General features: G+C 44.0%; 1 long non-coding RNA gene across 1 annotated transcript; it reads left to right on the forward strand.

The window, feature by feature from the left end:
* Positions 1 to 1,830: 1,830 nt before the first annotated feature.
* LOC310688539 lies at positions 1,831 to 7,425 on the forward strand. Its single transcript, XR_014517020.1, has 2 exons — positions 1,831 to 5,404; positions 5,649 to 7,425. It is a non-coding gene; the product is annotated as an uncharacterized lncRNA (long non-coding RNA).
* The last annotated feature ends 2,805 nt before the right edge of the window (positions 7,426 to 10,230 follow it).

Below are 10,230 nucleotides of genomic sequence, written 5' to 3' on the forward strand. Positions count from 1 at the left end.
AAAACAGCAGGACTCTAGCACTGTGAAGTACTTTGTCATACTATTGTCCCCATAGTTATTAGGAGCGATGAAGTGCCATTACAAAGACAGCAGTTCTGCAATTCGTACATGACCTGTTTGGATTTCAGTAAGGCATCGGTATAAACAAGCCATAAGCCAGGCTGCCGACTGCAAAGGCCTTTAATTCTCCGAGAGATCTTGAATATCCCAATATTTATTTGCTGCTCTAGAAGGCAAGAATTCCAAACGGCGAGCAAGACTAGACACTTTGGGTTAAGGTCCAACTATAACACATCTCTGTGTTTTCATTATAAGCTGTGCACCAAATAAGGGCTCTTTTCCCTGACAGCGAAGGGGGAGTATGAGGATACAACCTGCTCAGTGTGAAAGCCAAGATTGCTGGTTCCTGGGATTACAGCAAATCATTCTCTCTCTCTCTCTCTCTCTCTCTCTCTCTCTCTCTCTCTCTCTCTCTCTCCTGTGTTTGTGTGTGTCTTCTAGCATTTGAACTTGCAGTGATGAAAATTAACCTTTCTAATTTTCTGCATGATAAATTAGTGGCACATCAATTCCAGGCTAAGTACTGTGCAGATGCAATGGATGAAATGCCCATTAAACAGATATTACTAATGACTGTAAGGCACCAGTGCAGATGCCCTGGGACATGAAGGGCAGACATTTAAAACACTTGATGTGCAATTTTCTTCACTAATCTCCCCTAACTACTGGCTGAATAGCTGTGGGAGGATGTTTAGAACCAGGGTAGGGGGGGCTCACTGACTGCAGGAACGGATGAGCCCCTATTTTGATGGGAGACTTTGAGGAGTTGGTACAATCAGACATGCAGTATAGAGCAGCATGCATTAAATCCACCCTCGTGTTTCTATTGCAGCCCCTCTGCACCATTCCTAGCCTAGGTCTAGCTGGAATTTGCCACATCTTTGATCCATGTAACCCAATATTCTGTACACTGACTGGCAGCAGCTGTCCAGGTTTTCTGGCAGAAGTCTCTTCCATCTTTACCCAGAAATACCAAGAATTGAAGTTGGGACTTTCTGCATGTGAAGCAGATGCTCTGCCACTCAGCTACTGCTTCACCCAATGGCAGTTCAACTGTACAATAATGAAGTATTAAATTGTGTTCTTATCTATGCATGTAATAAAACGTAAGAATGTCATCAAGCTGCAGTTAGTTTGGCCATAGACAGGTGGCACTGTGAGCTACAGCATGATGATGTGGTGGAAGGATAGCCCAGGCTTTGTTGGTTCCTCCATTTGCCTGCCCCTGTGCCCGGGATCCAGATAATTAGGTCAGATGGAAATGCTAGCCAACTTTCTCCTCGTTGGTCAGCTTTCTTTGTCACGAGTTATAATGAAGCATTGACCTGGAAGCATGAGCAGCACAGGAAGAAGTGATGGCCAACCAGCTGACCTGATAATCTGCCACCAGTACCACTTAAGGAGGCAAGTCAGCCCACATAAAATGGCAAAGGGGGCACATCCTTTGAGAGAGAGGTCGGCAACCTAAGGCCCATGGGCCAGAAGCAGCCCATGAGCTGCCCCCAAACTGAACCACACTGCACACTGTGCTAAACCGGTGCAGCGCAGCAACTCTCTTCCGCAGCTCCAGAAATCACTTCTGCACATGCCCAGATGCCAGAAATCGCATCTGCGCATGTCCGTGGCACCGAAAATTGCTTCTGTGCAGGCACGATTTTTGGTGTCTGGGATTTTCAGTGTCGTGCTGCGTCAGTCTGGCTCACGGAGGATCTCCATGGGAGTGATCCAGCCCATGCTCGGTAAGCCTTGCCGGCCCCTGCCTTAATATAACACATCCATTTAGGTACCTAATAGATAATCCACTGAATTTGTCATCAAACACTCTGAGAACTGTTCAATGCTTTTACCAAAACAGGCTGTAAAGGATTTTCAAAGGTCTACAATTTACTTTGCTTAGGCTTTCATAGCCGCATGCCTGAAAATCTGTTGCATCCATCTTCAAGATGTCGGTTTCAGGCCATTCAGACTTTGAAGTCTAATTCCTGTTGCTGCTCCTCGACATTAACCAGAGTGCTGACCTCATCAAGATGACAGAGAGCCTTTACAAGACAGATGGCAATTTGTTGACGCTTAACACTTAAAAATGGACTCCATTACAAAGGCACTTTATTTAAAGAAACTATCTAAAGAAAGAAAACACAAGTACTCATAGAAAACATAAATTGCTGACAGATTTGTTTTCAACTCAAGAAAGAAATGTGCTGACAGTGGGGTTTTGCAGAGTACAGTAACTTCCAACTTTTTTTTATTCTTTTAAATAATGAGACAAAAATAGTAACGAGGGGGTGTTTCGGGTTTTGTTTTCTAATTACCATCTGCTTCTACTCATAAAATCATGCTCAGAAGAATGGACTCCATACATTGAAGAGCAATAAAAGACTGATAAGTATCTTTCCTCACCAGTAAGTCGCAACGTTGTCAACTTCTATAGGTCATCCGAAAATATCAACTGCAAGGTCATTAAGATCTGAAATCCTGTTGAGTTTTGGAGTAAAGACTGAGAGGACTGACGTTTAATGACAATGGGACTGCTGCCTACAAGGAGACGTCCTTGATATCATTAAGGTCTACATTTTCCTCCATCTCTTATTGTATGCATGCTTTAGAAGCCCTAAATGGTGTTGCTTCCTGACAGGTTAGGAACTTACTATCATTAAGGACTGAGTCTGCATCCACATACTAATTCTTAAACCCACATTTCTTCGGAAGTCCAAAAGGGAGCTCCTACTGTTGCAGCCATCAACACTGCCTTTACTACCGAAATTTACTAACGAAAGCGGCATACAGGCAAAAAAGCCTTTGGGTCAAATCTACTGGAAATGTTTCTTGTTTGATCGCTACGGAAATGGATGGGCGCTTACACACAAACTTGTAGAAGACAGCACCCACCAACTGTACCCATTTCACGGGATAACTGGAAAACTAAAACTTGGCTTTCTTTTGCTTTCTGATTTATGCTCTCTTTGTAAATGTTTCCAATCAACTGTCCACATAATTCAGATTTGCGTTTGTGCTATACAGCAAACTCCAAAACATCTCAAAGCCCCTTTTGAGGAGGCAGTGATTCTGATGCTCGCTGCACAAACAAAAATGGGGAGCCAGTGTGTTGCACTGGTTTAGTGTGCTGGGCAAGGAAGACCCAGGATTGAATACCAACTCAACCATGAAGTTATTGGCAGTGACCTTTTGTCAGTCACTGTCTCTCGGCCCAACCTACATCCCAGGGTTGTTTTCAGGGTAAAATGAGGAGGGGGCAGGGAACAGTGTTCACCGCCTTGAGCTCCTCAGATGAAAGGTGGGATGTAACTAAACCATCAGTAGTCCATTTATCTCTTGATGGCTCTCAACTGCAAGTGGAATAATCTCTGAAGAAACGCATTGCACTTGACTTGAGAGAATGAAATGGGAGAGCCTATAAGCTTTGTGAAAGAACACTGAAAGGAACTTGGAGAACAGACATGACATGAAAGTTCTGAAAGCCTATGGAAAAATCTCAAATGCAAAATCCACTTCTTCTTTTTAACAATTATCATACAACAGGGGTGTTATTTCAATATGGATTCAATGGACAGAAAGAGAATTGTTGGATTATTGCAACAACACTGTGAACGTAAGAGACCTGCTGCATCGGGCTAAATATCCATTATATTAGAAGCACCCTCTTCCAATAACGCCCAGCCAGAAGCCCAGTAGTGATGTATGGAAGTGAGAGCTGGACCATCAAGAAGGCTGATCGCCGAAGGATTCATGCTTTTGAATTATGGTGCTGGAGGAGACTCTTGAGAGCCCCATGGACTGCAAAATCAAACCTATCCATTCTTAAGGAAATCAGCCCTGAGTGCTCACTGGAAGGATACATCCTGAAGCTGAGACTCCAATACTTTGGCCACCTCATGAGTAGAGAAGACTCCCTGGAGAAGACCCTGATGCTGGGAAAGATGGAGGGCACAAGGAGAAGGGGATGACAGAGGACAAGATGGTTGGATAGTGTTCTCAAAGCTACCAGCATTAGTTTGACCAAACTGCGGGAGGCAGTGGAAGACAGAAGTGCCTGGCATGCTCTGGTCCATGGGGTCACGAAGAGTCGGACACGACTAAACGACTAAACAACAACAACAGAAGCCCATAAGCGGTACCTGAGTGCAACACTACTCTCTTTGCTTGTGGTTCCCAACAGCCGGTAACTCAGTGTTGAGATTATGTAAAAGTTAAAAGTCTCCAGAGTCACATCCTGCGAGCCGACAACCGCAAAACCACAAAGGAATGAGCACACAAACTGCTCCTTCTCTCCTCTCCTTTTGTCCTGAAGACAAAATGTAATGAACCGGTTGCTAAAGAAACCTGATCAAATTGTGACACGCTGTTTTGAAACCCTGAGCGGAGTTCATCTGAAACCTCAACATAGCCAGTGGCCTCTTATCTGCATACTATTCCAGGAAGAAAGGCATGACATTTCGTCATCGCAGCTGAAAGCCTAGCTGGCTCCGCACGTAGATTCAAGGCAAATAAGGAGCACTGATACGATTGCGGTAACAGAATCTCCTTCCTTTCCACTCGCTGCCGTTACTACACTGGAATGGAGGAAAAGACATTGCTCAAGTTCCCGAGAACACACTCCAAGTCAATGTTTAGCTTTTTATTTGCTTTTGGCTGAGCTTATCCTGCAGAATGGAACACATGAGGTAATATGGTAACATTCCTAAACCGCCTCTTCCAGCAGAATATGGAGGTCAGATCCTGCAGCTCTTACTCAAGTCGTTTACCTTTTCACAAACGGCTGCACTAATTCCAATGGACAACCCACATGACTATGTATTACTCATTCTAGTGAGAGTTGCTGCAGCAGACCATTTTCCAGACCAGACAAACACAGGGCTGGAAAGTGTATAGAACAACCTCTTTTAGGTTAAAAGCAGTACTGTATGCTGAAGAGACGTGAAGGATGCCCATCGAATTGGGTGATCAGCTAAGAAGCATGTAGCTTCCTCCTCTGCTAATAGATTGTGCTAACCAACACAATCTAGATACAGTATTTTCCCAAGATTCAAACACTGTTATCTTCTATTTCCATGTTGCTATTATATGAAATTTGAAGCTACTTGCTCTGCAGTATAAAAATATTTTACATGAGACTTCAGTAGTGGTGCCAGAAGTATTTCTACTTCACAGAATCAAAGAGTTGGAAGGGACCCCAAGGCTCATTTAGTCCAACCGACTCTCAACACACGGTCCCCCATTCAAGTTGAAACCATACCAGAACCTGCTTAGCTTTGCAAATGCGCTGGCAATTTTATTGCTGCACCATTCAGGAACTGTACTCATATCAGAACCTGCAGAAAGTACAGTGGTACCTCGGGTTACATATGCTTCAGGTTACATACGCTTCAGGTTACAGAACAGCTAACCCAGAAATAGTACCTCAGGTTAAGAACTTTGCTTCAGGATGAGAACAGAAATCGTGCTCCGGTGGCACGGCGGCAGAAGGAGGCCCCATTAGCTAAAGTGGTGTTTCAGGTTAAGAACAGTTTCAGATTAAGAATGGACCTCCGGAACAAATTAAGTACATAATTAGAGGTACCACTGTATAGAAGCTTTTCTAATGGTATAGAAACTTTTCCGAAATCTGATTTTACACTATGGCATGTAAAGGGGGGGGGGGAGATTGTTCATTCCAACACAATTCTTTAGCAAATGTCAGCTGGTTTCTGGCAAAAGTTCAGCAAACTTACCATTTCCAATCAGGAATTATTTATTTAATGAATTAATCTTGCTCAGCTTATGATTGAGAACAACCAAATTGCTCTTTTTAAAAATCAGATACTTTTGAGCATGCAGGGTCTGTTCTTCAGTGTATTCAAAAGTTTTTGCTTTTCTTTCACATTATCAAGGGCCAGATCTAGTAACAAACACACAGCCTTTGACCACTTTTGACCAATGCTTGTACGTACTTGTCCCAATCTAAAAAGTGATTATTGACACTGAATATATATGAGCCACTTTTACTTCTAAGTTTGGCAGTAGAACAATAAAAATCTGACTTGTTGGAGAAAATTGATAACATTTGCAGAACCAATGAAATGCTGTTTTCAACATTATTTTTTTAAAGCATGTGTGTCACTTTGACCCCTAAAAATAAATCATCTTTGCTCTTTCCTGAAATGGGTTACCCTATTTTCACCTCTAAAGCTGAAAACAGTTTTTAATCACGTACACTACCAAGTGAAAAGTGTTTGGCTATTCCTGAAACATGAGTCTGAAGTTGTCTGAGCCTTCCATATTTATGTGAGTTATGTCACAAAGTTAATCATTTCCAGGATACAAACGTTCAAGCTAATGAAAAACTTCTTGTGCAAGCAGTTGTTAATCAGGAGCATAATATTGCATAATGCTTTCTAAAACGTGTTATGTGATCAGAGTACATGGCTGCATAATATATATATAAAAGTCTGTTGACCTTTCCCAAGACAGAACTGGAAACATGTGATGCGCTGCTCTTGCCAACTGTTGCTTATTGACAGTAATTAAGCTTGATGATATGAAGGAGAAACTTGTCTTCTTTTCAAGTCTTACAAAGGAGCTTTGAAGTTTTTACTTTCTGCCATAGTAAACATAAAACCGTGGCCAAGTTGGCTTGGCTGTATTGCTGTTGTCCATTAGGAATGTCTCCCATTAAAGCTGGAATCAAATATGCAGTTCAAGTGGTTCCTGGCATTTGTGTGAGAGAAAACACATGCATTTTTACAAGAGCGCTCGATGAGCCAAACGAGTATAAAGGTCAGAGGAACAAATGCCGCCAAAGGAATGCATGGGACATCAAATCTCAGCACATAACAATGGCATCTGAAGGTCTTGAGCAATAACGTGCGCGAGAAGCTCTTACTTAATCTCCTACCAGTATTACCGAAAAGAACATTTGCGAAACCTTTCAGACAAGCATGCTATAATTATAAGAAATATAAAGGCTCCCCCCCCCCCTTGCAGAAGACAATTCTGCACAAACACCTGAGGAGACATGGCCCAATTAGAAAGCAAAGAAAGCAATGTGTTTTTCCCCCCAAAACGTCAGTGAACAATCTCAAAACCAACACAGCAGTAGTTCGGCAGTTCTCAAACTCCCCCTTCTCCGCCGCACCACAGACCACTTGAAAATTGCTAAGGGTCTTCGCAGACCACTTAATGATTTTTCTGGCTGTTTTAACCACTGGAATGCACTGGGCTAGATGTCGTAAGATTTTAATTGTATTTTAATTGGTTATTTTATGTCTTATACATTGTATCTGATTGTGTCATAGTTTGAATTCCATAGAATTCGAGTTGTAATACAACAAGACACAAAAGAACAAAAGGAATAAAAAATGCAATTTTAAATCAATGTGAATACTCTTTAACTACAAATTCACAGACATGCCGTGGGCTACCTGCATAAAGCTAAGAAATATGCAGAAATCTGAATCATTGATTGATATACCTTTACGGCCTGTGACTATTGCCACAAGACTGTACCAGTTTGTTTTTATGAAGAGTTGAAATCAGGGGCACGGTCACCTAAACGCGTCCCATTGGAATGGATAGACACACACACTTATGATTAGACTGCAAACTGTATACATCAAGTACAGTGGTACCTCGCAAGACGAACGCCTCGCAAGACGGAAAACCCGCTAGACGAAAGGGTTTTCCGTTTTGGAGGCGCTTCGCAAGACGAATTTCCCTATGGGCTTGCTTCGCAAGACGACAGCCCATAGGGAAATATCCGGGACAGCGGGGAAGCGCAGCGCGTCTTCCCCTCTGTCCTCGGACCTCCTCCGAAGCTGGGCGGTGGGGCGGGAACGCCTCCTCCCGCCGCCGCCGGGCTTCGGAACGCTGCTCCGAAGCCGGGCGGCGGGGAGGGAACACCTGCCCCCGCCGCCGGGCTTCGGAACGCTGCTCCGAAGCCGGGCGGCGGGGCGGGAACACCTGCCCCCGCCGCCCGGCTTCGGAACGATGCTCCGAAGCCGGGCGGCGGGGACGGAACACCTGCCCCCGCCGCCCGGCTTCGGAACGATGCTCCGAAGCCGGGTGGCGGGGAGGGAACACCTTCTGAAGGCGGGCGGGGGCGAAAGTCTTTGTCCCCCCTGCCTGCCTTCCCAGGGGCTTTTAAATCGCCCCGGACAGCGGAGAAGTCCTCCGCTGTCCCGGGGCGATTTTAAAATGCCGCCCGCCAGCATTTTAAGATTGCCCGGACAGCGGAGAAGTCCTCCGCTGTCCCGGGTTTTTTTAAAATGCTGGGGGTGGGAAGAAAAGCCCTTGTCCCCCCCCCCCAGCCTTCAGAAGAGGTCCGGGGACAGACTGTCCCCGGACCTGGTCTGAAGGCGGTTTCCCTAGGAACGCATTAATTGATTTTCAATGCATTCCTATGGGAAACCGTGCATCGCAAGACGAAAAACTCGCAAGACGAAGAGACTTGCGGAACGAATTAATTTCGTCTTGCGAGGCACCACTGTATACACACACATATACCAGAATGCTAAGGCAGACTCAGCCCAATGAGCCTCCAAGCCAATATTAGTAAGTTAAAGTGTTTGGTCACAGAAAAGAGCAGAGATATACTGGGTGTAATGGAAACTTGGTGGAATGGAGACAACCAGTGGGACATTGTTCTCTCTGGACACAAACTCTAAAGGAAGGGCATATTAAGAGGTGGTGTTACTCTGTACATCAAAGAGAACATATAACTGAGGAGGTGATACTGGGCATGAGTAATTTACTACGGAGGAACTACTGTGGTCTCCTTGACCAAAAGGCTCAAGGTGATCTTGGAATGAGGAATCAATTAAATTGCAGCATCTCACAGCAATTCTGCAAAATATATACCAGGTACAATATTGGCCCCCAATATAAGCCACACCCACAAATTAGCTGCACCTTCAAAAGTCAAGGGGGGAACAGAAAAAAGGACAATACCTGAATATAAGCCACTCCCTTAAAATTGGGTTACAGGCTGCGGTTGGTAGAACTGTAACTCCAAGCCAATTTAAGCCTTTGATCTTGCAAGCCCACAAAAGTTACCGTACAACCGCCAAAACTGCAAATCGCTATTTAATTGCTACAATTCTGCAGGCACTCACACCCATAAATGGCAAATGAACAGTCTCGCACTCGCAAATCAGCAAGAAAACATTTTTTGTTCCGTTTTACCGTATGTCTGTTTCAGCAGGGATATCGTAAAAGCCACTTTTTGTAAGGTCATGAATTTAAGCCACACTTTTAACTTTTCACGGTTGGAATTTGGAAACAAAAGTGCGGCCCCCCCCCACATCTTCTTTTTGTCCTGTCTGGTGTGTTTGTGTGTCTGTTATCAAGTGTGAGTTTGTGATGTGTTGGGGTGAAGTATTATACACAGTCAAACCTCGGTTGTCGAACGTAATCCATTCTGGAAGACTTGTTTGGCTTCCGAAACGTTTGACAACCGAGGCGCAGCTTCTGATTGGTGGCAAAAGCTTCTTGCACTCAAGCGGAAGCCGTGTCGGACGTTCGGGTTCCATAAAGACATTAGAAAACCGGAGCATTTACTTCTGGGTTTTCAGCGTTCGGGAGCAGAAATGTACGATAACGGAGGTGTTTGGGACCCAAAGTTTGACTGTAATGATCTGAGAACATGTGAATATGTGCATTAAAGGGAATGGTTACAGGACTGTGACTTCATGTTGTAACTTGAAGAAACTTATAAACAGCAAAAAAGAAGAGTTAGTGGTTAACAACCCATGTGCAGCTTCTACTTGAGACTATTTATTTCAAAGGAGGATTTTAGAATGCACTATAAAATTATGTATTACAGGAATATTCACTTTGGACATGCCTGCTTTAAGGAGATGGCTTCAACTCAAAGAATCAGCTATAGGAGCACAACTCAAAGAATCAGCTATAGGAGTGGAATTGCCACTCTCCCCCACCCCATTTAACCTCCACCTCTGAAATTGTCTCAAGATCAGTGTCTGCAAATGTGCGAGAAGAGAATCAGTACCAAGTGCATTCTATTCATAGAACAGGATCACTGGATCTGAAGTACCATTTACAAACATGATTTTCATGCCAATAGGCTAATCACACCTATTACTCACGGTGAATGAGATACCAACATAAAGGGAGATATACACAAGTTATTACTGTCTGATGTGCAGAGCCAAAAAA

Source organism: Podarcis liolepis, assembly GCF_965112155.1.
Source record: "Podarcis liolepis genome assembly, chromosome: 11".
NCBI classification, from domain to species: Eukaryota; Metazoa; Chordata; class Lepidosauria; order Squamata; family Lacertidae; genus Podarcis; species Podarcis liolepis.